At 52.3% G+C, this 27,512-nt stretch overlaps 1 protein-coding gene across 3 annotated transcripts in view; it reads left to right on the top strand.

Moving 5' to 3' along the window:
* The first annotated feature begins 8,404 nt into the window (after positions 1-8,404).
* Positions 8,405-27,512, top strand: part of LOC112543745 (uncharacterized) — a 59,420-nt gene continuing 40,312 nt past the window's right edge. For all 3 annotated transcript variants that reach the window (XR_012896954.2, XR_012896955.2, XM_075904252.2), the window contains exons 1-2: positions 8,405-8,687; positions 27,063-27,188. The gene's annotated coding sequence lies outside the window, so the exon portion shown is untranslated. The remainder of the gene's footprint in view (positions 8,688-27,062; positions 27,189-27,512) is intronic.

Raw genomic sequence — 27,512 nt, 5'->3', positions numbered from 1 at the left:
CCTTAGCAACGGGGGCGGGGCGCCCGGGGAGGAAGAGGGGGCGGGCCTTGGCCTGGATTCAGATCCTGCTCAGGGCTGGGGGGTTCTGTGCCAGGCCGGACCTGCGGGGCTCCCGCCTCCCCTCACACAGGGCACCTGCCGTCCCCCACAGGGCCGGGGGGGCCACAGGGTTCATCCCTGGCAAGCTCCCATTGCTATTCCCCTGAGTTTCCACAGGGCCCGGCAATCGCAGCTCTCCTGGGGCTCGGCTCACAGGTGCCGGACAATGGGAGTTGTGGGATGCCCTGGCCTCTCTGTGCCACTTCCCACTGCTCCCATTGCCCAGGAGTGGCAAGCCGTGCCCAACGAGGGTGGAGATTACCAGTACGCAGGGAAATATAGTGGCAGCAGCCCACCATGGACTAACTCTGGCGGGCCACTGGGTTTTTTTATTGTCTTCCCCTGACACAGAGGAACAAGGAGGGGACACAAAAGAGCACCCCATTGAGCAATCAGTGTTTTGGCAGAGGCACAGTTGCCTCTGTCCCCTTCTGCTCTTTGCACAATCCCTTATGAAAACACCAAGGCTACATCTACACTGGCATGATTTTCCGGAAATGCTTTTAACGGAAAAGTTTTCCATTAAAAGCATTTTCGGAAAAGAGCATCTAGATTGGCACAGACACTTTTCTGCAAAAAAGCCCCAATCACCATTTTCACAATTGGGGCTTTTTTGCGGAAAACAAATCTGAGCTGTCTACACTGGCCCTTTTGCGCAAAAGATTTGGGCAAAAGGACTTTTGCCTGAACGGGAGCAGCATAGTATTTTCGCAAGAAACACTGATTACTTACAGTAGGAAGTCAGTGCTTTTGCGGAAATTCAAGCGGCCAGTGTAGACAGCTGGCAAGTTTTTCCGGAAAAGCGGCTGATTTCCCAGAAAAACTGGCCAGTTTAGACACAGCCCAAGTTAACTATAAGCTTTAACAAAGTAATCCTATTGATCCTAGATGTGTTTGGAGGTGCATGCAGGTATTGATCTGTTCAATGGTAATCTGGACTTTTCATGGTCCCTGTCATACTGCCATCATCATAATCTGGGCTTCTGACTATAACACAGTCAAAGAGGGGCCAGTGTTCAGACCAAAGATGTTTCAGGTCATCTTAAATTTGTTACTCTGCCTTAAGCTGGTATTTGTGATGAACTGATCATGCTTCACACATTTGCTGAGAATAACATTGGAGTTTACATCTCCTGCCTCTTGTGCCACTCCAGAGCTGGTAGTCCCATCTGACTCTGGCATTGTGGAATGTGTATGTTTAAGGCTTGTAATAGCTGATTGCGGGCCCATGGATGTAGTACACAAGGAGGCTGGGCTGGCTGATAGGGAGGAGACACACTATCAAGAGGGTTTTACAGTAACAGGCCTCTGTTGCCCCTGACTCAGCCCCCTATGCCTATTCAGCTTGTAGCCATGGTGTGCTCCCGCTCCCTGTGGTGCCTGCACCACTGCTTCACCTCCTGCCCCACACCAGCTCTGCTCCTTGACCCACACAGTGATCACAGGCAGGTGTGGTGCCTTACTAACTAGCTGGGGGAAGGGTTTGGGAACTGCACAGTTATCATTGGTTTGGGTGCAGTGCTTGCTGAAGGAAGAGTTTAGGTGATGCACACTGTGATGTGGGGGAGGGGGTCTGGTTCTTCACAGTTGCTGGTGGAAGAGTTTCAGGGATGCAAATACTGATAATTGGTGAGCAGTGCAGTGTTGCATAGCTAGCTGAGGGAAGGCATTGAGTGATGCATACGGTGATCAGAGATAGGTGTGGCCCCTAAGGTTGCCTGGTGTCCAGTATTGATCTGGACAGTCCGGTATTTTCACCTCCTGTACAGTAAAAAAATTCAGAAAATACCTAAAATGTCCTGTATTTTCTGATTTTTTCCCCCTGCCAGGAGGCGAAAATACCGAACACCTGGCAACCCTATGACACACTCAGAAACTGGGTGGATCCCCCCCCCCCCGCAAACCTCCACTTACCTGGTTCCACAGGGGCTTGTCTTATAGCTGAAGCAGAAAAACAAGGTGGCCGCTGGCAAAAAAAAGCCTCTTCTTAAAGGGGCCCTTCTGATTTTTTTTTTCTTAATAACTGCTGTCGGGGTCCTTTTTCTTTTCTCAACAACTTTGGTCTCCTTTTTTTTTCCTCAGCAGAATATTTTTCCTGGTGGGTTTTTTTGGGGAGTGGAGGAGGTGTTTGGTACTTTTGATTAAACCATCTGGCAACCCTAAGCCCCACACAAGTAGCGGGCTAGCTGGGAGAAGCACAGAATGATCATGGAGGAGTGTGCAGTACCACACTAGCTACCTAGGGGAAGGGTTTGTGTGAGGCAGACAATGAGAATGGGTGGGATGCAGCCCCACACAGCTGGGGACAGGGTTTGGGTGATGCACACACAGGCTGTGTCTACACTGGCGGCTGCTTGCTCAAGAACATCTTGCGCAAGGGTTCTTGTGCAAGAACTCTTGAGCAGGAACACATCCACACTGCCATGTGCGAGATGTGCTTTTGTGCAAGAGCATCCGTGGCAGTGTGGACGCTCTCTTGCGCAAGTAAGCTCTGATGGCCATTTTAGCCATAGGGCTTTCTTGCACAAGAAACCCCTGCTGCGAGTCCACACTGCCATCTTGTGCAAGATCTCTTGCGCAAGAGAGCTTACACCTATTAGAAAAGAGTGTAGCTCTTGCACACGAAGCCCTCTCTTACCACGCCATACTGTAAATCTTCTTGAGCAAGAGTAGGTGGGCAGTGTGGACATTCTGTGGAAGAACGGCTGTTCTTGCGCAATAACCTGCCAGTGCAGACATAGCCACAGTGATTACTGTGGTAGGTAAATCAACACACACCTACCTGGGGGAAGGATTTAGGAGGCACACACATTGATGGGCGGAGGGGTGCTATACTAGCTAGGAAGGGGAATGGTTTGGGTGATGCACAGAGTTATCATGGGTGGGTGTGGCACCACACATGCTAGCTAGGGAAAAGGCTTGGGTGACGCACTAAGGATGTCATAGTGTAAATGAGTAAATGGTTAATGGTTAGCCTGGGCTCTTAGGTTAACCTCCATGGTTCCATGCACCCTCTCCTCTCCTCCCTCCCCACCTCTGCATCAGAGGCAGCAGCACAGGCAGGGGCAGGCAGAAGCTGGTGGTTGTGGGGAGCCAGCTTTTAAGGCTGCTGCCTCTGTAAAAGCCAGCTCACCTCACACACCAACTCCAGCAGAGCCACCTCTCCCCGGTGTGTAAACGTGTACTTGCTGAACATTTCAGTGGGTACCAAAACAAATTTTAACATTCCTATGTTACACACCATTATAATGGGGCGGGTTGGGTGGGTTGCGGTACAGCTCACTGTGGGAGATGCACACACTAATCATGGGTGGGATGTGGGTCTGCACAGCTACGTGGGGGAAGGGTTTGACTGAGTAATGCAGTGCTTGTGGGAATTGGGTGTGGCAATGCACAGGTAGTTAGGGGAAGACTTTGGGGGGGGTCACATGATCATGGCTGGGTTGGTGGTGCACAGCTCGCTAGGAGAAGAGTTTGGGTGACACACAGTTATGGTGGGGGCATTGCTGGGGTATGGCCCAGCTAGCTGGGAGTAGAGTTTGGGTGACACACAGAGATCTTATGGCAGGGGTTGAGTGCAGTGTTGCACAACTAGCAAGGGAGAAGCAAGGGTGCCACACACTGAATATGGGGGCGTACAAGCTGTAGAGCTAACTGGGGGAAGGGAGTGGGTGTGGAACTGTACTAGCTAGCTTGGAGAAGGGTTTGGGAAATATACATACTAATGACTGGAGAAGGTGTGATCCCATCCCGGTAGGTGGGGAAGGGACTGTGTGCTGCACAGAGTGATCACGGCTGCGTGCAGACCCTCCATACATTGGGTGATGTGCAGTGATCTCTGGGATGGGTGTGATGCAACCCAAGTAGGTGGGAAAAGAGGATTCACCAAAGGTAAGCCATGCCTGACCAACCTGATTTACTTTTACTTTTGACTCTGCATATGGGGAAAGTAGTGGACATACGATATATTTTGACTTTAGCAAAGATTTTGATACAATTTCCCACAGTATTCTTGCCAGCAACTTAAAGAAGTCTGGCCTGGATGAACAGACTAAAAGATGGATAAAAAGAAGGATAGATTGTCAGGCTCGGCGGGCAGTGATCAATGCCTCAATATCTAGTTGATAGCCAGTATCAAGTGGAATACCCAGGGGTTGGTCCTGGGACCAGTTTTGTTGAATATATTCATTTATGACTTGGATGAGAGGCTAGATTGCACTATAGAATCATAGAACTGGAAGAGACCTCAGAAGGTCATCAAGTCCAGCCCCCTGCTCTAGGCAGGACCAATTCCAACTAAATCAACCCGGCCAGAGCTTTGTCAAGCCGAGACTTAAACACCTATAGGGATGGAGACTCCACTACTTCCCTAGGTAACCCATTCCAGTGCTTCACCACCCTCCTAGTGAAATAGTTTTTCCTAATATCCAACCTGGACCTCTCCCACCACAACTTGAGACCATTGCTCCTTGTTCTGCCATCTGTCACCACTGAGAACAGCCTCTCTCCATCCTCTTTGGAACCTCCCTTCAGGAAGTTGAAGGCTGCTATCAAATCCCCCCTCACTCTTCGCTTCTGCAGACTAAACAGACCCAAGTCCCTAAGCCTCTCCTCATAAGTCATATGCTCCAGTCCCCTAATCATTTTGGTTGCCCTCCGCTGGACCCTCTCCAATGCGTCCACATCCTTTTTGTAGTGGGGGGCCCAGAACTGGACACAATACTCCAGATGCGGCCTCACCAAAGCCGAATAAAGGGGAATGATGACATCTCTGGATCTGCTGGCAATGCTCCTCTTAATGCAACCTAATATGCCATTAGCCTTCTTGGCTACAAGGGCACACTGTTGACTCATATCTAGCTTCTCATCCACTGTAACCCCCAGGTCCTTTTCTGCAGAACTACTACTTAACCATTTGGTCCCCAGCTTGTAACTATGCTTGGGATTCTTCGGTCCCAAGTACAGGACTCTACACTTGTCCTTGTTGAACCTCATCAGATTTCTTGTGGCCCAATCCTCCAATTTGTCTAAGTCATTCTGTACCCTATCTCTGCCCTTAAGGGTATCTACCTCTTCCCCCAGCTTAGTGTCATCCGCAAACTTGCTGAGGGTGCAATCCATCCCCTCATCCAGATCATTAATAAAGATATTGAACAAAACCGGTCCTAGAACTGAACCTTGGGGCACTCCGCTAGAAACTGACCGCCATCCTGACATCGAGCCGTTGATCACTACCCGCTGGGCCCGGCCTTCTAGCCATCTTTCTATCCATCTTACCATCCATTTATCCAATCCACAATCCCTTAACTTGCTGGCAAGAATATTGTGGGAGACCATATCAAAAGCCTTGCTAAAGTCAAGGTATATAACATCCACTGACTTCCCCATGTCCACCGAGCCAATTACCTCATCATAGAAGCTAATCAGATTGGTCAGGCACGACTTGCCCTTTGTGAATCCATGCTGACTATTCCTAATCACTTTCCTCTCATCCAAGTGCCTCAATATGGATTCCTTAAGGATCCCTTCCATGATTTTTCCAGGAACCGAGGTAAGACTGACCGGCCTATAGTTCCCTGGATCATCCTTCTTCCCTTTTTTGAAGATGGGAACTACATTTGCCTTTTTCCAGTCATCCGGGATTTCTCCCAATCTCCACGACTTTTCAAAGATAATAGCCAAAGGCTCCACTATGACATTTGCCAACTCCCTCAGTACCCTCGGATGCACTAAGTCCGGACCCATGGATTTATGTACGTTTAGCTTTTCTAAATAGTTCCTAACCTGTTCTTTACCCACCACGGGCTGTCCATCTTCATCCCATCTTGCGTCACTTGGCGCAGAAGTCCAGGAGCCGACCTTGTCCATGAATACAGAGGCAAAGAAAGCATTGAGTACTTCAGCTTTCCCCACATCATCTGTCACTAGGTTACCTCCTTCATCCATTAGGGGCCGCACACCCTCTCTGATCACCTTCTTCTTGTTAACATGCTTGCAGAAACCTTTCTTGTTATCCTTCACATCCTTAGCCAGTCGCAATTCCATTTGCGCTTTCGCCTTCCTGATAACCCCCCGGCATTCTCGAGCTATACCTTTAAACTCCTCCCTGGTCATTTGTCCAAGTTTCCACTCTTTGTAAGCTTCCTTTTTGTGCTTAAGTTCACCAAGGATTTCCCCTGTAAGCCAATCCGGTCTCCTACCATGTTTGCCTCTCTTGCTACGCGTCGGGATGCTTTCTTTCTGTGCCTTCAATAAGGCTTCTTTAAAATACTGCCAGCTGTCCTGGACTCCTTTCCCCTTCATGTTAACATCCCAGGAGATTCTGCCCATCAGATCTCGGAGGGAGTCAAAATCTGCTTTTTTGAAGTCCAAGGTGTGTATTTTACTACTCTCTTTTCTTCCTTTGGTCAGGATCCTGAAATCTACCATCTCATGATCACTGCTTCCCAGGTTGTCACCCACCTCCACTTCCCCTATTAGTTCCTCCCTGTTTGTGAGCAGAAGGTCAAGCTGCGCACGGCCCCTGGTCAGATCCTTCAGCACCTGTGTCAAGAAGTTGTCCCCAACATTCTCCAAAAACTTCCTGGATTGCCTGTGTACTGCTGTATTGGTTTCCCAACAGATGTCAGGGTGATTAAAGTCCCCCATGAGAACCAGGGCCTGCGATCTGGAAGCTTCGCTCAGTTGTCCGAAGAAAGCCTCATCTACCTCATCCACCTGATTCGGTGGCCTGTAGCAAACACCAACCACAACATCAAGGCTGTTGTTTGCTCCTTTAAACTTAACCCATAGACTCTCAACAGGTTTTTCTCCCTCTTTATACTGGAGTTCAGAGCAATCGTAGTGCTCTCTTACATATAGTGCAACTCCTCCTCCTTTTCTCCCCTGCCTGTTGTTCCTGAACAGTTCACACTGTCAGCAAGTTCACACTGAGAGAGGGGGAGAGATAGATACACTGGAGAGTAGAGGCAGGATCTAGAGTGACCTTGACAAATTGGAGGACTGAGTCAAAATCATAGAATCATAGAACACTAGAACTGGAATGGACCTTGAAAGGTCATCGAGTCCAGTCCCCTGCTCTCATGGCAGGACACAGTACCATCCAGACTGGGTGAGCAATAATTTTTGCCTGGGGGGGGGCCACTTCAAAAATTTTTGAAGTAGCTCTGGGCCACCCCAGAAAGGGCGGGGCCTAAACAGGAAGGGGCGGGGCTACCCCACCGCCAGACCATGGTTGGTCTGTGGGTGGGAAAGCCCCTTTACCTAGGGTTGCCAGATGATTTCAACAAAAATATCGGACACACTTGACATTACATCACAATCTACATTACATCTGATTTAGAAAATACCGGACATTTATATTTTCTCATTTATATTTTCTCAGTTTGTTTCCCGAACAGAAAACTCAAATATTGAACTGTCCGGTTCAAAACCGGACACTTGGCAACCCTACCTTTGCCCCCCCCCTTCCCACTAGGCACCCATGCCTTAGAAGAGGCTTGGTACGCTCCCCCACTCCCAGGCCAATCAGGGCCTGGATGCGGGGGAGTGCGGAAAGTCTCTTCCCGCCCTGTGAGGAGCACGTGGTGCTTTGTGTGCCGCGGGATCCTCGCAGGGCTGGGGCAGGGCGAAGGAAACTTCAGGCAGCTCCCCCGCCTCCGGGCCCTAATTGGCCTAGAGGCAGGGGAGCACGTGAAGCCTCCTCTGTGCTCCACCCCACTCTGCGAGCAGCACATGGTGCTTTGAAGCACCATGCTCTGCTCACAGGGCGGGAGCAGAGCAGAGAAGGCTTCGGGCATTCCCCCGCCCACAGGCCCTAACTGGCCTGGGGGTGTGGGAGCAACGGGGCCAGATCCACCAGCTTGGAGGGCAGGATGCGGCCCGCGGATGCCCTTTTGCCCACCCTTGGTCTAGACCGTCCCTGATAGATGTCTATCTAACCTGCTCTTATATATTTCCACAGATGGGGATTCCACAACCTCCCCAGGCAACTTATTCCAGTGTTTAACCACCCTGACAGGTAGAAAGTTTTTCCTAATGTCCAACCTAAACCTCCCTTGCTGCAGTTTAAGCCCATTGCTTCTTGTCCTGTCCTCAGAGGCCAAGAAGAATAATTTTTCTCCCTCCTCCTTGTGACACCCTTTTAGATACCTGAAAACTGCTATCATGTCCCCTCAGTCTTCCTTTCCAAACTAAACAAGCACAATTCTTTCAGTCTTCCTTAATAGGTTATGTTCTTTAGACCTTTAATCATTTCATCATTCTTGTTGCTCAAACAAATCTGATGAGGTTCAACAAGAACAAGTGCACAGTTCTGCCCTTTGGACAGAGGAATCGCAAGCACTGCTACAGGCTGTGGATCAGTGATAGAAATGTAGCCGTGTTAGTCTGGTATAGCTGAAACAAAATACAGGACTATGTGGACCGACTGTCTAAGCAGTTCTGCAGAAAAGGACCTGGGGATTATGAGAAGCTGTATATGAATCAGCAGTGTGCCTTCGTTGCCAAGAAGTTTAACAGCACATTGGGCTGCATTAGTAGGAGCATTGCCAGCAGATTGAGGGAAGATTCCCCTCTACTCAGCACTGGTGAGACTACATCTGGAGTATTGTATCTAATTTAAGGGGCCCCAGTGCAGAAAGGAGGTGGACAAATTGGAGAGTCCAGTGGACGACACAAATGAGTAGGGGCATAGGCACATGGCTAATGAGCTGAGGCTGAGGGAACTACTTCGTACAACACACAGTAAACCTGTGGAACTCCTTGACAGAGGATATTGTGAAGGCCAGGTCTTTAACAGGGTCAAAAAAGAGCCAGATACATTCACGGAGGTTAGGACCATCAATGGTTACTAGCCAAGATGGGAGGAATGGTGTCCCTGGCCTCCATCAGAAGCTGAAAATGGATGACAGGGGTGTGATCACGTGATGATTCCCTGTTTTGTTCATTCCCCTTGGGGCCACCTGGCATTGGCCACTGAGGGCAGACAGGACACTGGGCTAGATGGACCTTTGGTCTGACCCAGTGTGGCTGTTCTTATGAACTGAGCTTATTTAGTCTTCAGAAGAGAAGAGTGAGGGGGGATTTGATAGCAGCCCCCAACTACTTGAAGGGGGGTTTCAAAGACGATGGAGCCAGGCTGTGTTCGGTGGTGGCAGATGACAGAACAAGGAGCTATGGCTCTAGTTGCAGTGGGGGAGATCTAGGTTGGATATTAGGAAAAACTGTTTCCTTGGGAGGGAGGGTGAAGCACTGGAATGGGTTCCCTAGGGAAGTGGTGCAATCTACATCCCTAGCGGTTTTTAGGTTCTGGTTTGACAAAGCCCTGACTATAATAATTTGGTTGGGGTTGGTCCTGCTTCGAGCAGGGGGTTGGACTATCAGTAAAACAAGTTTGCTGATATAAAAATATGTTTTAAGTGGCATTCAATAATAGGGAAAAGCCAGAGTGGTTACCAAAATTAAATAAAAGCTTGTGGTCTAAATTCTCAACTTCTTAGACTGGGCAACAACTAGACTGGGCAGTTTCCCTCACTCCGTTGTATGTTGCTGTCCTTAATATACAAGTTTGACCCTTAATCCTGGGACAGCCTCCTCTATGGGAATCTTCAGTCTGCCAAGCGTCTTTCAGAGAAAGGCAAAACCTGGCCTGTGCTTGTTTTTTAACCCTTCCTAGCCCATGCGGCTGTGCTGGGAGAACTCAAGTCCAGGCACCTCAGGGACATTGTTGAGTCCTCAGGCAAGGCTGAGCAATCCCCTGAGAGTGTGGCCTCATGCAGGTGAGTCATTGCTTTGTGGCGCCCTTCCTGGACAATGGCTGGTGATGTCTGTTGAACAGAATTCACCCAAGTGTTCGTTACTTTCCTTGTCACTGTCTGGAGAGCTGGTATCTGGGTGCCTCCCAAACCCAGGACACAATTTGGTGAAACCCATACCGCCCAATTCTTATGACCACATGCGCTGATAACATACGTGTATGGCTAGAGAAATGACTTTCAGTGGATGGGAAGCTTTCCCCGAGACCTCCCATGTGGGGAGGCACATTTATATGGAGATGAAAAATATGGGGGCTACTGGACACTCCCCAAGACACAGAGAGGCCAGCGGTTATTCTTGGAAATACATTTTGAATCCTTTGAGGGGTCTTTGCAAAACAAAAATACCAAAACAAAGAAACAAACAAACCCATATTGACACATCACTGCACAGACCTCCAGCTGCACACAAGGCATCACATTCTGAAGGCAAAGGGAAGAGACGACAAGAACACTCATAGTGCATCAGGGCCCACAGCATTACAAGAACACATTCAGACAGCAGCAGCTTTAAGGGCCCCCTCCATAGATCTGCACAGAGAGCTTTAGGCACCTGTGAGAGGGCCTTTGCCCTGCATTGGTCCTTTAAGGGTAAAACCCCAGTCCTGAGAGAGGGCTGAGCATGAAGCCCCAGCTGGGCTATATAAAGAAGGACTCCTGGGGAGAAGGGAGAATCGAATGCTGCCTTGGACAGAGAGTAGTAGGGACCTGACTGCCAGGAAAGCAGGAGGCTTCCTGGAGGTAGAGCAGTGCTGGGGAAGGAAGGCAGAGCTGGGGAAGCAAGCGCCCAGGCTTCAGAGCTTGCAGCAAGGCCCGAAGCTACTAGGTCTGTAGAGGGGAAGCTATGGTTGGCAGGGGCATCAGGTCCACACCCCGTGGCCAGTGAAGTGGTCATTGCAAACTGCAGTTTGCCCCGAGACAAGGGCTAGATGAAGACTGGCAGTGGGTCAATGAGGCAAAGTGGGTCCAGGGGAACTAGGTGTTCCCTGAGAGGAGAACAGGGTGCCCTGGGGAGGGGAGGACCCTGGAATGCAAGCAGGATAAACACCAACCCCCAGAAGAGGGGCTCGGACACTGGCGTGGGCAGTGCCGGAGGGCCGTGTCCTGAAGACAACACCGTGGTCAAAGAGAAACATGGGGAGACACCAGCTAGAGGGAGGTTTCCAGCCAGTCATCAAGCTAATTCCTGAAGCAACCAGCTGGAGGCACCATGGTGGTGAGTCAGCCCTGTGATAGCACCTGTGTCTCAGACTAGGGCTCCATTACAGCTCACATCAAAAAACATCTGTTGTGAATAAACCACCCGCGAGCAACATAGGTTACATTGACCTAAGCACTGCTCTGGACAGCTCTATGTTGGTGCTTACAGCAGCGCTTACATGTGGGGTCCTGGCTTTGGGGCCAGCAGAACCCCCAGACAGCAACAAGCGCAGCGGGCAGGGTCAAGGGGCTGGGCCTGAATAGGTCAGCAGCAAAGCAGAATCTGCCAAACATTTCACCCCCCTGCTAGGAGGGGCAGCTCCCAGAGGGTGAAGGCAAACTTCGGGGTGGCTACTGCTCCTGCTCCTGCAAGCCCTGCCAGTGCTGGGGGCCAGTCAGGATAATTCAGAGTCTCTCCCCCATGGACCAGCACAGACATGCTGTGACCAGTCCATATAGTGCATCAAGTGTCTCTCCCATAGACCAGCACTGACACCGTGTGGAGAGTGGGAGTAAAGCACAAAGTGTGTTCCCCAGGAAACAGCAGCGGTACCCAGTACCCCAGGGGTAAGGAACCCTAACCCTACCCCAGTACCCCAGGGTTAGGGAATCTTTTTTTGGTCAGGGTTCACAGACCCACAGTACAGTCAGCCGGGGCCACACACAAGGAAAAATTCCCAACACCTCACTGCTCACCTGTGCCCAGTGCTTCTAAGTAGGGTTATCAGATGGTTTAAAAAAAAAATACTGGATACACTTGATCTCAGATTGGGGGGGACTGGCCGGGAGGGGAGCAGGGCTGGCCAAGGGAGATTGGGGGGTGAGGGGAGGACTGGCTGGGGAGGAGCAGGGTTGGCCCGGGCGCACGCAGGTCCCAGGGTGCTGCCCGTCCCACGCACAGTCCCACACATGAGTCAGTCTGGCCCTGGGAATTCCATCCCGGCCCCCTCCTCTCTACTGCGCAGTTGCATGCTGCCTGGCTGGTAGACATGCTTGTGCAGCGTGAGCGTGTCTACTAGCCAGGCAGTACGCAACTATGTACTGATACTTGTGATAATAAAAACTTAGTTAGAAAATACCGGACACTTATATGTCCATTTTTTTCTCAATTTGTTTCCTAGACAGAAAGCTCAAATACCAGACTGTCTGGTTCAAAACCAGACACCTGGCAACCCTACTCCTAAAGTGGGAAGCAAAAAACCAAAACCCACCCTGACTCACCCAAGGGAAGAGACTTCCCCCACAGCAGGCGAGCTGGGGCTCACGCTCCAGCCCCACAGTGGGTGCCAAAGCTCAGGGCTTCTAGCTCACAGGCCTGCCATAGGATGGTCAATGGGGGTGGCACCAGCCTCCCTGAGGTGTGTCTTTGTAAATGCAGTTTGCTCCTGCTTTTTGAGAGGAGTTAAAGTTAGAATATTGGGTGAGCTGTGCCCCCCAACAGCCCACCTCTCTTTGTGCCCTGGCTGCTGCTCCTCAGTTAAGTGACAAGCCCCCGGTCCCCAGGCCAGATTAGGGGCCAAAAACTGAAGCTGGGCACTGCAGAGCAGCTAGTGGGGGTACCTGGCTGGTTTCTATGCTGCTGGCTCTGGGGTAACCCCCACTGGCTGCCGTGGGTACCACGACCCAGCAAAACAGGATGAGTCACTATGCAAACCAGTGGCCAGACACCCCCCATGGAGAGGAACAAAGGAAGGTGGAATGCTGCCCTGGCTGGGGGGCAGGGCTGGAAGTTGATTAGTGAGTTGCTGGCTGTCTGAGAGCATGGAGGAGAGCCTAGGGGAAGGGGCTGGAATTTAGGGGCCCAGTCTCCCCCATCTCAAGGGGGCCTGAGGCATCCTAGCCCAGCTCTGTGACCAGATTACATCTGTGCTGTGCTGTATCCTGGAGAGGCAATAAACTTCCTCTACTCCACCGGCTGGGGCAGTCTCTGTTTGTGCCATTTCGGGGTGCAGGAGACGGGGGACCCCAACGCACCGTCACACTGGTGTCAGGAGCGGGATGCACTGCAGCCAATGGATGGAGCTTCCAGCAGCGAGCAACAAGGCACAGTAGAAGCAAGAGCCCTGGAGCCAGGCGTGCTGGAGACAGAGCGAAGTGGTTCCTGGGAATCGTGGGGCGCTGCAGTACTAGACTGGTGAGTCTGCACCGAGGGGACCCGCGGGCAGATGGCCTACGCCCGACTCTTGAAGGCAGAGCTGGTGGGGCTGTGTAGAGAGAGGGGCTTGCCTGTGCGGAAAGCAGCCAAGGCCCAGCTGATTGCCCAGCTGGAGGAGAATGACCAGCCACAGGGCCAGGATCTTGTCCCCAGGGGAAGCAGCCAGACCCCCCCTGAAAGTGTGTCAGGCTCAGAGAGGGGGAGGAGTGCTGGAACCCACCGGAGAGATGAGACAGCGTCTCCCGGGAGGCCTGCAAGTAATAGCCCATCTAGGGCAGGGGCCAGCCCAGCGGAGCTGCGACGGCTGGAGATCCAGCTGCGGATCAAGGAATTGGAAGTAGAGGACCGAGAGAGGGACCGCCACGACCGAGAGAAGGAGCGCCAAGATTGAGAGAGGCAGCGACAGCATGAGCTGGCCATGGCAGAGCGGAGAACCGGCGGGGCACCGGCTGCGCCAAGTGCGGATGGGCCCCAAGGTCCCAGGACTGCCAGACGCTTGGAGAGGCTTGTGGTGGCCCAATTGAAGGACATGGGCGACATAGACGGGTTCCTCAGTCCCTTTGAGAGGGCCTGTGGACTACAACGGGTTCCCCCAGCTGACTGGCTGCAGGAGCTCATCCCCACACTGAACCAGGAGGCAGCCGGAGTGCTCAGTCAGCTGGAGGACCTACAGCCAGGGGATTACAACCGAGTCAAGGAGGCCATGCTGCATAAGTTCGGGCTGACCCCCGAGATGTACAGGAAGAAGTTCCGGGGGGTACAGAAAGGGCCACGGGAGACCTATGTGGACCTGGCCTCCCGCCTTGCGCAATACTGCCGCAAGTGGGTGTCTGGAGTCGGAGCCCAGACTGCAGAGGAGCTGCTCAAGCTGGTCATGATGGAGCAGCTCTATGAAGCGTGCCCACCCAAACTGAGGCTGTGGCTCAAGGACCGGAGACCAGAGAACCCCCAGGAGGCCGGGAGGCTGGCGGACGAGTTCACGGAGAGCCGGTCCGGGTGTGAACGGGAGTCCCGGAGAGAAAGAGAATCGCGCAGAGACCGGATCTTGGCTGAGCGACGGAGAGAGTCAACTACGGGGCGAGACCAAGGAACAGGTCGTCTGCGCCCCAGAGAACCAGCCAGGGCCTGAACAGAGACAGCCCAAAGCCTAACTTGCCATCGCTGTGGGCAAAAAGGCCACAAGAGGGCACAGTGCACCAGGTCCCAGGACCGGGGACCTTCCAGGGTTAACTGGCTGGGGCGGGAGGAAGGGCAGGCTGCCCCAGAGGCAGGGGCTGGCAGGCAAACCTCAGCTCAGAGAGAGGGGAAGGATGCTCAGTGCACCTCCCCTGGGAGGTCTGATTCTCAGGAGGCGGATTTCTCCGTGTACCGTGTGGGGGCAGGACGGCCCCTGCGGAGCGAGTGCCTCATACCCCTGGAGGTGGATGGTAGGAAGGTGACGGGCTTCTGGGACACGGGGGCGGAGGTGACTCTGGCCCGATCCGACATAGTGGCCCCAGACCGGATACTACCCCACACGCAGCTGACCCTGAAGGGCATTGATGGGTCCCCGTTTAAGGTGCCTGTAGCCAGGGTGCATCTGAAATGGGGGGCGAAGGAAGGCCTCAAGGAAGTGGGGGTGCACCCGCACTTGCCCACCGAGGTGCTGATGGGGAATGACCTAGAGGAGTGGCCCCATGAATCCCAGCGGGCTCTAGTCACTACCTGGAGCCAGAACCAGCGGGGGGCTGACAACGTGGGTCCAGGGAAGGACTCCTGGCAGCGTCCTCAGGGTCCCATCCCAGTGGACACGGGGTCCAGCCAGGCTGGGACTCCAGACCTAGGCAAAGTTGGGGAACAGGTCCCGATCCCTGCCTCAGCAGCTGAATTCCAGGCTGAGGTGCAGTCAGACCCCTCCTTGCAGAGGCTGAGGGACCAGGCTGGCCTCCGTGCAGCTCAGCCCTGGGGGAGAGGTGGCCAGGAGAGATTCCTGTGGGAGCGTGGACTCCTGTTCCGGGAATGGCTTCCCCCCAGGAAGGCGAGGGCATGGAGGTTCCAGCGGCAGCTGGTCGTCCCCCGAAAGTATCGCCTCAAGCTGCTGTATTTGGCCCACGACGTCCCCGTTGGGGGCCACCGGGGGATCCGGAGCACCCGGCTGAGGATGCTCCAACACTTCTATTGGCCGGGAATCTTTACAGCCGTGCAGCGGTACTGCCGGTCCTGTGACTCCTGCCAGAGGAGCGGGAAGGCCCAAGACAGTAGGAAAGCGGCTTGGGGGTCTCTACCCCAGGTAGAGGACCCTCTGGGCTTGCTGCGAGAGTTATGGGAGGAGAAGTCCTCCCTGGATGGAGCATCGGGGATGGAAGCCGCCCTGGCTGTCCAGAGAAGGCTCACTGGGCTCATGGCCCTGGCCCGAGAGACTCTGGCCAGAGATCAAGGCCAGTGGAAGGGTGGGAGTGACCCCCGAGGACAGGCCTGTGCCAGTCGCCCTGGAGCGGGGCAGCGAGTGGACAGAGGGAAGCCAGCTCATGTGGGGCCTCGCCACGGCCGGCCCGAGTCAAGGGGAGCACCCATGTCCCCAGGGCGGGTTCCCACGCAGAGGACCCGAACTTCCCTAGGTCACGAGCGGAGTGACCCTGCTCAGTTCGCTCTCGGAGGGGGGAGAACTGTGACATAGTGGGGGTACCTGGCTGGTTTCTATGCTGCTGGCTCTGGGGTAACCCCCACTGGCTGCCGTGGGTACCACGACCCAGCAAAACAGGATGAGTCACTATGCAAACCAGTGGCCAGACACCCCCCATGGAGAGGAACAAAGGAAGGTGGAATGCTGCCCTGGCTGGGGGGCAGGGCTGGAAGTTGGTTAGTGAGTTGCTGGCTGTCTGAGAGCATGGAGGAGAGCCTAGGGGAAGGGGCTGGAATTTAGGGGCCCAGTCTCCCCCATCTCAAGGGGGCCTGAGGCATCCTAGCCCAGCTCTGTGACCAGATTACATCTGTGCTGTGCTGTATCCTGGAGAGGCAATAAACTTCCTCTACTCCACCGGCTGGGGCAGTCTGTTTGTGCCATTTCGGGGTGCAGGAGACGGGGGACCCCAACACGCTGTCACACAAGCCCCCGGCCCCCAGGCCAGATTAGGGGCCAAAAACTGAAGCTGGGCACTGCAGAGCAGCTGCTGTCATAGGCAGCTACAGTACTGCTCATCTCCTCCTGCTTCTGCTGACCTGGGCCCAGGGCATAAGAGTTGCTGGAGCAGGGGACTGGGCTCCAGAAGCAGCAAAGCCCTTGGGGAGTGACCATGGTGGGCAAGGCCCAGGAACCCTGGCTGGAGGGGGTTATTATGGGATGTTATGGGGCCCTGGGCAGAGTAGCCTCCAGCCTGTCTCACTTCTGTGCTCTACTGGGTCCAGCTCTGCCTGTACAGGTGAGTGGCTGGAGAACTGTGGCTACTGACCATGCAGCTGGCCAGCTCTGAAGGCAGCAGCAGTGAAGGGACCTTTGCACTGGGACAGGTGCCTACAGGCAGATTAAGGCAAATGTTGGGGGTAGCTACAGCCCCAGCACCATGCCTGATCTCAATAAGAATGCAGCCCTTGCTTCTAGCTGGTCCTGCCTGGCATCTGTCTTAGAGCCAGGCTGGTCTACCCTTCAGTCCCAGTGACATTCTCCACCAGTACTTCCTTGCAGAAAACAGCCCAGGAAGAGGAAGTAAGAGGCAGCCTGTCATGGTGTTTGGCTCTTGTGCTTACTATTCCAGGAGGAATTTTCCTCCATCTCCCCAAGGCAGTCATGGCTCCACGTGAGAGTCTCCAACCTGCTCCCACACAGAAAATAATCGCTGCACAAACACACTCTTGTCCTTTCTCCTCCTCTTTATCCCATGGAGCTCTGCCCTAGCCTGAATTCTCACGCCCTCTGGAGCTAGCTAGAGTCGGTAGGGAGGAAGCGTAGAGCACTATGACCAGGGAATGTCACCCAGTGATTTGGAAGGAAGAGAGCTGAGATCTGAGCATCTCTGGCTACAGGCCTGTTGTTCTCCACACAGTTACTGTACATCAGGAAGACTCTTTAGCCCCTGCAGCTGCTTGAGAGGGCACGAAGGGTTCTGCCAGCCTATCATGCCCCATGGAGAGTGTTGGCCAACACAACAGAGAAGAGATAGTGGGCAGGAGGCAATAAACTCCAAGCTTGTGGACACTTTGGCCAGAGTCACAAAGGCCCCACACAGAGAAGATCCAAGCATCCCCTTACCTTGCCTGATGAACCCTGAGCTGGCCCAGCCCCATCTCCCACTTGCTTGGAGGAGCTCCAGGGCAGCTGCAGCCTTCCTTGAGAGACTTTTTCCCTGCCCGATGGAGGTTCTGAGCCCAGTGACTGAACCTGGGGCGGAGCAAAAGGGCCTTTCAATAGAAATGCTTTTGCTGGATGCTCCCCATGGGTCTGGCTGCGAGTCCCTGCAGGGAGCAGAGGGAAGCTGCTGCCAGCCCCCAGAGTTTGCAGAGAGTGGAGGGCTGGGGTGGGGCAGAGATGAGAGCCAGGGGGAGCGGGGACAGCAGGGAGTTGAAGGGGGCAGAGGGCAGTGAGGGGGGAAGAGGAGTGCAAGAGGGGGAACACCATAATTTGGAGCAGTGAGAAAAGTAATCCAATCTGTTGGTTCCAGATAAAGGGAAGAGCCTAGAGGATTTAAAGAAAAACGTTCTGTCCAGCAGGGACCCACTTCTCAGGGGTTATAAAATTCACATTTTATTATTTTGTAATGCTTCCCAGCTCTGTATTGTTTCTCTGTATTGCCTCTGTTTGGGTCTTTATTTCTGACTACAGTATAATTAATGTTGCTGGGTGGTGAGATATCATTGGTTAGATAATCATGTTACAGTATGTGAGGATTGGCTAGTTACATTTCAGTAGAACGATTGGTTAAGTAAAAATTACTATATAGATTGGGAATGGGAAGTGGGTAGGACAGAACAAGGGGGGAAAAGGAAAGGAAATTGGATTTGTGCTTGCTGGAGGCCAACCCCAATAAGCATTGAAATGTTTGTGTCTCTGTTGCTGTTCTCTGGTCACTGATATGAGAAGGACCAAGGAGCTGTGAGGGTGAAGGGATAAACTCGAACAGATTCCTGAGGGCTCGCCTCCCAGCTTTGTCCTCACTTGGGACCGGTAAGGGTGCTGTCTCTGCACTGAACCTGCACTGTGGGGTACTCTCTCCACACTAGATGCTTCCGTGATGCACTGGATTTGTCAAGAACAAATCATGTCAAACCAACCTGACAGCTTCCTTTGACAGGGTAATATGTCCCATGGATAAAGGAGAAGCGCTAGATGTGATGTATCTAGATTTGAGTAAGGCATTTGATACAGTCTCCCCTGACCTTTTCATTAGCAAACTAGGGACATACAACCTAGATGGAGCTACTAGAAGGCGGGCATATAACTGCTTGGATACCCATTCTGGCTCTCTGGCTGACATGCCGTGCTCTCCAGCTCCACTCAGATCCCTGCTCTCTTCTTAGCTCAGACCCACTCTGGCCCAGGCAATTGCATCTCACATGAAGGACAACCCCTCCCTTCCCCATCTCCTGATACTCTTCTTACCCTGCCTGCCCTGTCCATTGTGCTGCCCTCTCCACATTTCACTCAGGGACTTTCAGTCTCATGTTCTGATGTCCCACTAACTCTTCCCCCTCTTTTTGGTGCTGGGGGTTAATCAACCGACCCCCCCCTCCCTCCCATATACAACCCCTGGGTTTTAGAGAGAGTCCCCTTACCCAAACATGATCTGGTGAGCACTAGAAGAACCAGGGAGGAGTGGGATGAAAAGACACAACAACCAGCCACCCTGTCAACTCCCAGCTCAGATGTGCAGACAACAGCAGAGGCTGCTATGGACCCTCATGTAGCCAGTCTGAATATAGAGACACAACAACAGGCAGCAGGGGTCCAGGAGGCTACTTCGAAAGACAGAGTGAGGCGGAACCGGCTGGACACATGGGTCCATCAGTTTAGGTCGAGTGACAGTTAGTAAAACTGACCCAGGCAAATACACAGTTGCAAGGTAGCTGCATAGGGCGAATCTCTAGCCATGTTTGGGCTGATGTGGCACTAGCAGGTGCTTTGAAGCAGGACCCAAAGTGACCCCACAGGACAGGCTGGGATTGCAGGGTCAGGCAGCGCCAAAAGCACGTTGCTGTAGCTGCTAATCTGTGAGCTGGGCCGTTCCCAGTCCACCCTGCAGGATCACTTTGGGGCCTGCTGCGAAACTCCTGCTAGAGCTGCATCACTCCAGACAGGGCTAGAGATGCACCCTGTGCCGCTGCCTTGCAACTGCGCTATTTGCATGGATCCGTTTCACTAACTAGCACTCAACCTATTTCTGTGTCGCTGTCTCAAGCTTTCCAAACGGCGCCCAACAATTTGCTCCCTTTCTGAACTGCTGCTGTGCTCACTGATAGGTTTCAGGGAGCTGGCCAGGATGACTAAGAGGCTGTTTCTACACTTCGAACATTAGAACAGCAGAGCTGGTGGAGTAAAGGTTCTCCCATACAGCCTTCTTAGCCAGCAGGAGAAAGCACAGGCCATTGCACTCAGTATTATCTAGATTGGGGGGACAAAATGTGACTTGTGGGCTGAATGTGGCCCACTGCCACCATCCCGCAGTCCAGCTCTTTTCCTTCTGTGCTTCTGCACTTCACTCAGAGCAGCCAGCTGTGGAGTCCATGTGCTCTGTGCACCATGAGCCCAGAGGGGAGGAGAGGGGCTTTGCATACTGCTTCCACCCCTAGCACAATCCCACTGGTGGGAGATAGAGCTGCCTGGGCTATATTTGCAGTGCAGGCAGCAGCTTGTGGCACTCAGAGAACACATGGCCCCCACAGCTGGCTGATTTGAGCAGTGGGTGGGGTGTGGCAGGCAGGGAGACTGTCTGAGGGCGCTGCTGGGCTACTTACCTTGGTGGCTCCTCATCAGAATCCTCACCTGACACCCCAGCCCCTGCCTCTACCCAACCCTCTGACATTCCCCACCTCCCTACCTCTTGCCAGACTCTGCATCCCAATCTCCTACTCTGAGCTTCTTTCTGCACCCAACCTCCATCCCAGACCCTGCATCCCCTCCATTAACATCATGGAAGAGTGTGGCCCGAAATTATTGGAGTGCCCCCCTCCCCCTCGTCAAAAATGACTGCCCACTGCTGGGCTAGACCATCCCTGGCAGGGATGTGTCTAGCTTGTAGTGCTGCTGACCCAGACAGGGCAAAACTCTTTGGCCAAATGCCAAAAACCATGAAATTACCCCCCAGCACATGAAAATGAGACAGACACAAATGAGCTACTTCTGCTGGGATTTTAGTGTCTGACTCCCCGCTTTCCCCCATGTGACAATGAGCTGCCCTTCCCTCACAGGCAGCGAGTGAATGTGGTCTCAGCACACAACCCTTCACCTGCCTGGCCCCTCCCAGCGATTCACCTGCCCCAAACCTCCTAGGTCTGGCCCCCTCCCACCTGAGATAATCAAAAAACTAGGTGACTGGACAACAAAATGGCAAATGAATTTAATGTTGATAAATGAAAAGTAAGGCATTTTGGAAAACATAATCCCAACTATATGTACAAAATTATGGGGACTAATTTAGTTGTTACCACTTGAGAGAGATCTTGGAGTCATTGTAGATAGTTCTTCGAAAACATCCACTCAATGTGCAGCGGCAGTCGAAAAAGCAAACAATGTTTGGAATAATCAAAAACGGGATGGAGAATAAGGCAGAGAACAGCTCTATATAAAACCATGGGATGTCCATATCTTGAATATTGTGTATAGATGTGGTTGCCTCATCTCAAAAAAATATATTGTTATTGGACAAAGTTCAGAAAAGGGCAACAAAAATGATTAGGGGTTTGAAACGGGTCCCATATGAAGAGAGATTTAAAAAACTGGGACTTTCAGTTTAGCAAAGAAGAGACTAAGGAGAGATATGATAGAGTTCTAAAAATCATGACTGTTGTGGAGAAAGTGAATAAGGAAAAGTTCTTTACTTGTTCCCATCATATAAGAACTCGGGGTCACCAAATGAAATGAATAAGTAGCAGGTTTAAATCAAACAAAGGAAGTTTTTCTGGACACAGTGCACTGTCAGCCTGTGGAACTCCTTGCCAGAGGAGGTTGTGAAGATGAGGACTTTAAGGCTATGGCTAGACTGCAGGCTTCTTGCGCAAGAAACTTTTTGCAGAAGAGATCTTCTGCAAAAACGTCTTGCACAAGAGTGCATCCACGCTGCAAAAGCGCATCGGAAGAGCAATGCGCTTTTGTTCAAGAAAGCGTCCAGACTGCAAGGATGCTCTCTCGCAAGGGAACTTTGATTGCCGTTAACAGAATGGCCACCAGGGCATCTGTGCTTCTTTTGTTAGGCTGTTATTGTGCAAAACCCCTGTTTCCTGTCCCTACACACCTTTTTGCACAAGAGCTCGGAATGCCTACACTGCAAAGACCCCTCTGTTCTGTCAATTCACTGTAAATTTTCTTGCGCAAAAACATGCTTGAGGTGTGGACACTCCACAAGTTTTTGCAGTCCAGACATAGCCTAAGAGGGCTCAAGGAAGAGCTAGATACATTCACGGAGGTTAGGTCCCTCAATGGCTATTAGCCAGGATGGGCAGGGCTGGTGTCCCTGGCCTCTGTCGGGGCTGGGAATGGGTGACAGGGGAGGGATCACTTGATGATTTCCTGTTGTGTTCATTCCCTCTGGGCACCTGGTGTGCGTGTTACTTGGGAAAATGGGCACTCAAAAATAAAACGTGTGGGAAGGGTTAGGAGACTAAACGTGAAGTAAAAGGAAGTAATAGGTGTGTGTGAACAGGGACTTATGGCTACTTATTGCTGCTTCAGTGATTGTTAAATGTAGCATCATCTTGGGCATAAGCAGAAAATAAACATTTACAAGTAGGGTAGGCCGGGCAGCAACCAGGGCCGGGTTCAATATCTAGGGGTCCATCTCACACAGAACCAGCTCGAGTCCCCACCCAGTAACCTGGGAAATTAACACACCCCTAGGCACCTCTGTGAGGCAATGCTTCCCCACTTGCAAGCACAGAGTCTGAGTGTAGGAAAGAAACATTTAATGAAACAGAGGGAGAAGTCATATGGCATCTGCACTGGCATGTGCTTTTGCACAAGAGCATCCATGCCTGTGTAGACGCTCTCTTGTGCAAGAAAGCTCTGATGGCCATTTTAACCATAGGGCTTTCTTGCACAAAAAATTCATGTTGCCTGCCTACACTGGCCTCTTGCACAAGAACAGTTGCGCAAAAGGCTTATTCCTAAGCGGGAGCGTCAGAGTTCTGGAGCAAGAAGCCCTGATTTCATACATTAGAACGTCAGTTTACTTGTGCAAGAACACGCGGCCAGTGTAGACGGGCAGCAAGTTTTTGAGCAAGAGCGGCTGCTTTTGCACAAGATCGCGCCAGTGTAGACACAGCCCCCTAGGCTGGCAAAAGATTTCAGCTTCCACTGGACTAGCAAAAAGACTCCCCATGGAGTCTGCTTTAGGTCTGTCCATAAAACAGAGGGAAAGGGGCAGGTTGGGCCAGTCTTACAGCTCACACCTGGCAGGTGTGAAGCAGGCTGACTTAAGCCCTCTAGCCCTTCCCCCAGCTCCACCCACTCATCTCTGGAAGGGGGGAGGCTTGTTCCTTGGAGACCTCTTCAATGATGGTGTCTCTCCTGCAAGCACTGGTGTCATGTTTTACAGTTCCCACGTTTAGGGGTAGCATGATTTGTGACCCCCACTACATCCCCAAATTATTTACAATACATCACATTCCATTCTAACACTGATCCTCCATCATAGAATCATAGAATAATAGGACAGGAAGGGACCTCAAGAGGTCATCGAGTCCAGCCCCCTGCCCTCAAGGCAGGACCGTCTACACCATCCCTGACAGATGTCTATCCAACCTGTTCTTAAATATCTCCAGAGAGGGAGATTCCACCACCTCCCTTGGCAATTTATTCCAATATTTGACCACCCTGACAGTTAGGAATTTTTTCCTAATGTCCAATCTAAACCTCCCCTGCTGCACTTTAAGCCCATTACTCCTTGTCCTGTCCTCAGAAACCAAGAGGAACAAATTTTCTCCTTCCTTCTTGTGACACCCTTTTAGATATTTGAAAACCGCTATCATGTCCCCCCTTAATCTTCTTTTTTCCAAACTAAACAAGCCCAGTTCATGAAGCCTGGTTTCATAGGTCATGTTCTCTAAACCTTTAATCATTCTTGTCGCTCTTCTCTGGACCCTTTCCAATTTCTCCACATCTTTCTTGAAATGTGGCGCCCAGAACTGGACACAGTACTCCAGCTGAGGCCTAACTAGTGCAGAGTAGAGCGGCAGAATGACTTCACGAGTTTTGCTTACAACACACCTGTTGATACAACCTAGAATCATATTTGCTTTTTTTGCAACAGCATCACACTGTTGACTCATATTGAACTTGTGGTCCACTATGACCCCTAGATCTCTTTCCGCCATGCTCCTTCCTAGACAGTCGCTTCCCATCTTGTATGTATGGAACTGATTGTTCCTTCCTAAGTGGAGCACTTTGCATTTCTCTTTATTAAACCTCATCCTGTTTACCTCTGACCATTTCTCTAACTTGCTAAGGTCATTTTGAATTATGTCTCTATCCCTGCCCTGGCTGAATTGGATTTACATAGCCACACCTCAGATTCCTTCCCCATCCTGGCAGGAGCTGTATTTACATATGACCAGTTAACAGTTAATTATCTTGCAGAGCTAAACAATTGGGCTGTGTCTACACTGGAACGATCTTGTGCAAAAGCAGAGGCTCTGGCACAAAAACTTGCTGCCTGTCTCTACTGGCTGCGTGTTCTTGCACAAGTAAACTGACGTTCTAATGCATGAAATCAGGGCTTCTTGTGCCAGAACTCTGACGCTCCTGCTCAGGAATAAGCCCTTTTGCGCAACTGTTCTTGCGCAAGAGGCCGGTGTAGACAGGCAACATGAATTTCTTGCGAAAGAAAGCCCTATGGTTAAAATGGCAAAAGCACGTCTCTTGCAGAAAAGCACATGCTAGTGTAGACGCTGTCTTCTGGAACTCGTCTGCAAAAGAGTTTTTGCGTGAGAACGCGCCACTGTAGATGTAGCCTTGGAGTGGGCACACCCACACCCATGGCAGCTCTCTCCTTTTAGCTGGCTGATAGCAAGCAGCAGTTCAGCCCCTGCTTACGCAAGAAGGTGGACACTAGTTCATTTTTTCTCCTTCTTTCGCCTTTGCCCCACCACCTATGGCATTTGCATACCTTTGGGAGAGGTTTGGTGACACCTGGTCCCACCAGAGGGAGGAAGTTCCTCTTGATGCTGTGCTGAGAATAGAACAACACAGCTAAGGAATGCCAGAATGGGACGGGGAGATGGGGAGAACCCGGTCAATTTCAAAAGTGGTTCTGTTTTTCACTGACTGGCCTTGTGTCCTTTTAGAAAGACAAGTCATATAAAGCTCATTACCTATTATTCCTGTGTGTGAAACAAGGAATCTCACTGAAATTATAGTTGTTGAATGATTCCTCTATGAACTACTGTACCACAAATACAGCTATCCTACATGCACAGCCTGTTCTGCAATCATATAATAGTACCTTCAAAAGACTCATTTGTTTTATAGGTAAGGGAAATGGAAAGTAAAAATTAAGGGAAGCAGCATGGCTTTTGATTGAAAACAGAGCTGGGGGTTTATTAATGGCCCCCTCCCAGACTTCCAGGGAGTCATCTGACTGACCTTTTTTATTCCTAAATTCAGTGCTTTTAATTAGGCACCTTCTTCTCAAACACCATTTGGCACACGGAGGAAAACATGCTCTCTTTGATTTAGAAATAAACTAGAGAAAAGGAGGTTTTCTTCTCTCCCTCTCCCCACTCTCATTTGCTTCGGTTCAGGGACTTGGCTGGAAGGGGATGCACACATGGTGAGGGGGAGCAGGGAAGACAGTGGATGGGGGGGGGCATGGTGAGGCCACAGGCAGAAGAGGCTGACTGGGAGTTGCTGCCTACCCAAACAGAAGTTTCACCAACTGCCCACACCTGGCCACTGTCCGAGGATACAGGGCTAGATGGACCTTGGTCTGGCCATTGTAATGTTCTCTCCCCTCCCCTTGGTCTGGCCATTGTAATGTTCTCCCCCCCCCCCCCGCCCTTGGTCTGGCCATTGTAATGTTCTCTCCCCTCCCCTTGGTCTGGCCATTGTATTGTTCTCCCCCCCCCCCCCCTTGGTCTGGCCATTGTAATGTTCTCTCCCCTCCCCTTGGTCTGGCCATTGTAATGTTCTCCCCCCCCCCCCCGCCCTTGGTCTGGCCATTGTAATGTTCTCTCCCCTCCCCTTGGTCTGGCCATTGAAATGTTCTCCCCCCCCCCCCACCCTTGGTCTGGCCATTGTAATGTTCTCTCCCCTCCCCTTGGCTGGCCATTGTAATGTTCTCTCCCCCCCCCCCACCCTTGGTCTGGCCATTGTAATGTTCTCTCCCCTCCCCTTGGTCTGGCCATTGTAATGTTCTCTCCCCCCCCCCCGCCCTTGGTCTGGCCATTGTAATGTTCTCTCCCCTCCCCTTGGTCTGGCCATTGTAATGTTCTCTCCCCTCCCCTTGGCTGGCCATTGTAATGTTCTTCCCCCCCCCCCCGCCCTTGGTCTGGCCATTGTAATGTTCTCTCCCCTCCCCTTGGTCTGGCCATTGTAATGTTCTCTCCCCTCCCCTTGGCAGGCTCACGAAACTGAAGAAAAGGAGCCCAGGCCGCTGCTGCTCGGCTCCTGGCTGAAACCAGGAGCAGCTGGGTTCAAATCAGAGCTCCTGAGATACTGGCTCCACCTTGGCAAGGCAGCTACTGGGGAACACAAAGGGGAGGAGCAGCCACCTCCCTTTGCTCACTCTGCTCACATCCCCAGCCAGCCAAAAGCCACCCGCTGCTGTTCTTCTCCAGTCCCACCAGCCCCAGGTTCAGCTACACTGATTGCAAAGGCAGTTCACTCCCCCACCCTGGCTGTTCTTTGCTCTACGCACAGGCAAGCAGAGCTGTGTCTGGCAGAGCCAATAGCAGGGCTGGGAGCTGCTGCAGAAAACAATGTTCATCCGAGGCAGTGGCTTTTACTCACAAAGCTCCTGATCCGATATGTTTGTGTTAGTCACTAAAGTGCCACGGGGCCACTTGTTTTTAAAGTTACAGACTAACACGACCCCCCCCCCCCCGAGACTTTTTAACATGGCAAAACAAGTAGGTGCAGGGAGTGGTGGGTGGGGAAGGAAGCTCAGAAGGTGATTGCCGCAGATTTCATCAGGAGTTGCTCTCGTTCTCGCGGGTTACGTCAGGCTGGGAAGAACAAGCCCTGTGTGACACGAGTAGGCACACACAGGGCTGCTGACCCAGGTACATTCAGGTTAGCCCAGCTTTGGGTGTGTCAGCTGAGCTAATGAACGACACCAGGCATCTTTGACATGAGCTGTCCCCCCACCAGCATGGCTTTGGTTGCACTTTTCAAATCTAGGGCTTTTTCCAAGAACACCTTTTAAGGCAGTGGTCACCAACCAGGAGCTCAGGATCTGCTGGTAGATCTTGGAGCCTCTCACAGGGGATCCTGACTGGTTTGGCCAAGCAGCGGCCAAGCACAGCACTTCAGCTGCCCCTCCCCCTTGCCCACTGCTGCATCTCTTGCCCTTTGCATGGGAGCTGCCCTTCCTCCCCACCGTTGTGCAGAGCAGGGAAGGAGGAGGCGCTGACGTCAGGGTGCCCCTCTTCCATCCTGTATTCTGTCTCCACAGAGCGGAGAGCGGGCACAGCAGGACCTGGGATGGAAGGAATTTGCTGGCTGCTTTTGAGTGGTGCAGGGCCAGGGTGGGGTGAGCCTGCCTTAGCCCCACTGCACCAACACCCGAGAGCCACCTGAGGTAAGCAATGTCCAGCTGGAGCCAGAATCCCAGACCCCTGCCCAGTCATGAACCCCTCCTGCATCCAAACCCACGCCCTTAGCCCCCTGGACCCAAACTGCCTCTCAAAGCCTGCACCCTGAATCCCTTCCTGCACCCCAACTCCCTGCCCCAGACTCAGCTCAGAGCCCCCCCCTCCAAATCCCTTAGCCCAAGTCCAGAGCCTGTGCCCCAACCCTCTGCCCCTGCCTGGTGAAAGGAAGGGAGGATGGGAGAGGGAGGGAGGACAGAGTGAGCAGGGGCAGGGCCTCGGAGAAGGGGCACGAAGGAGGTGGGGCCAGGGTA

This window comes from Pelodiscus sinensis, chromosome 20, assembly GCF_052426305.1.
Source record: "Pelodiscus sinensis isolate ZL-2025 chromosome 20, ASM5242630v1, whole genome shotgun sequence".
Classification (NCBI taxonomy): domain Eukaryota; kingdom Metazoa; phylum Chordata; order Testudines; family Trionychidae; genus Pelodiscus; species Pelodiscus sinensis.
Note: the sequence above shows the minus strand (reverse complement) of the source record. Positions and strands in the feature narration are given on the sequence as shown.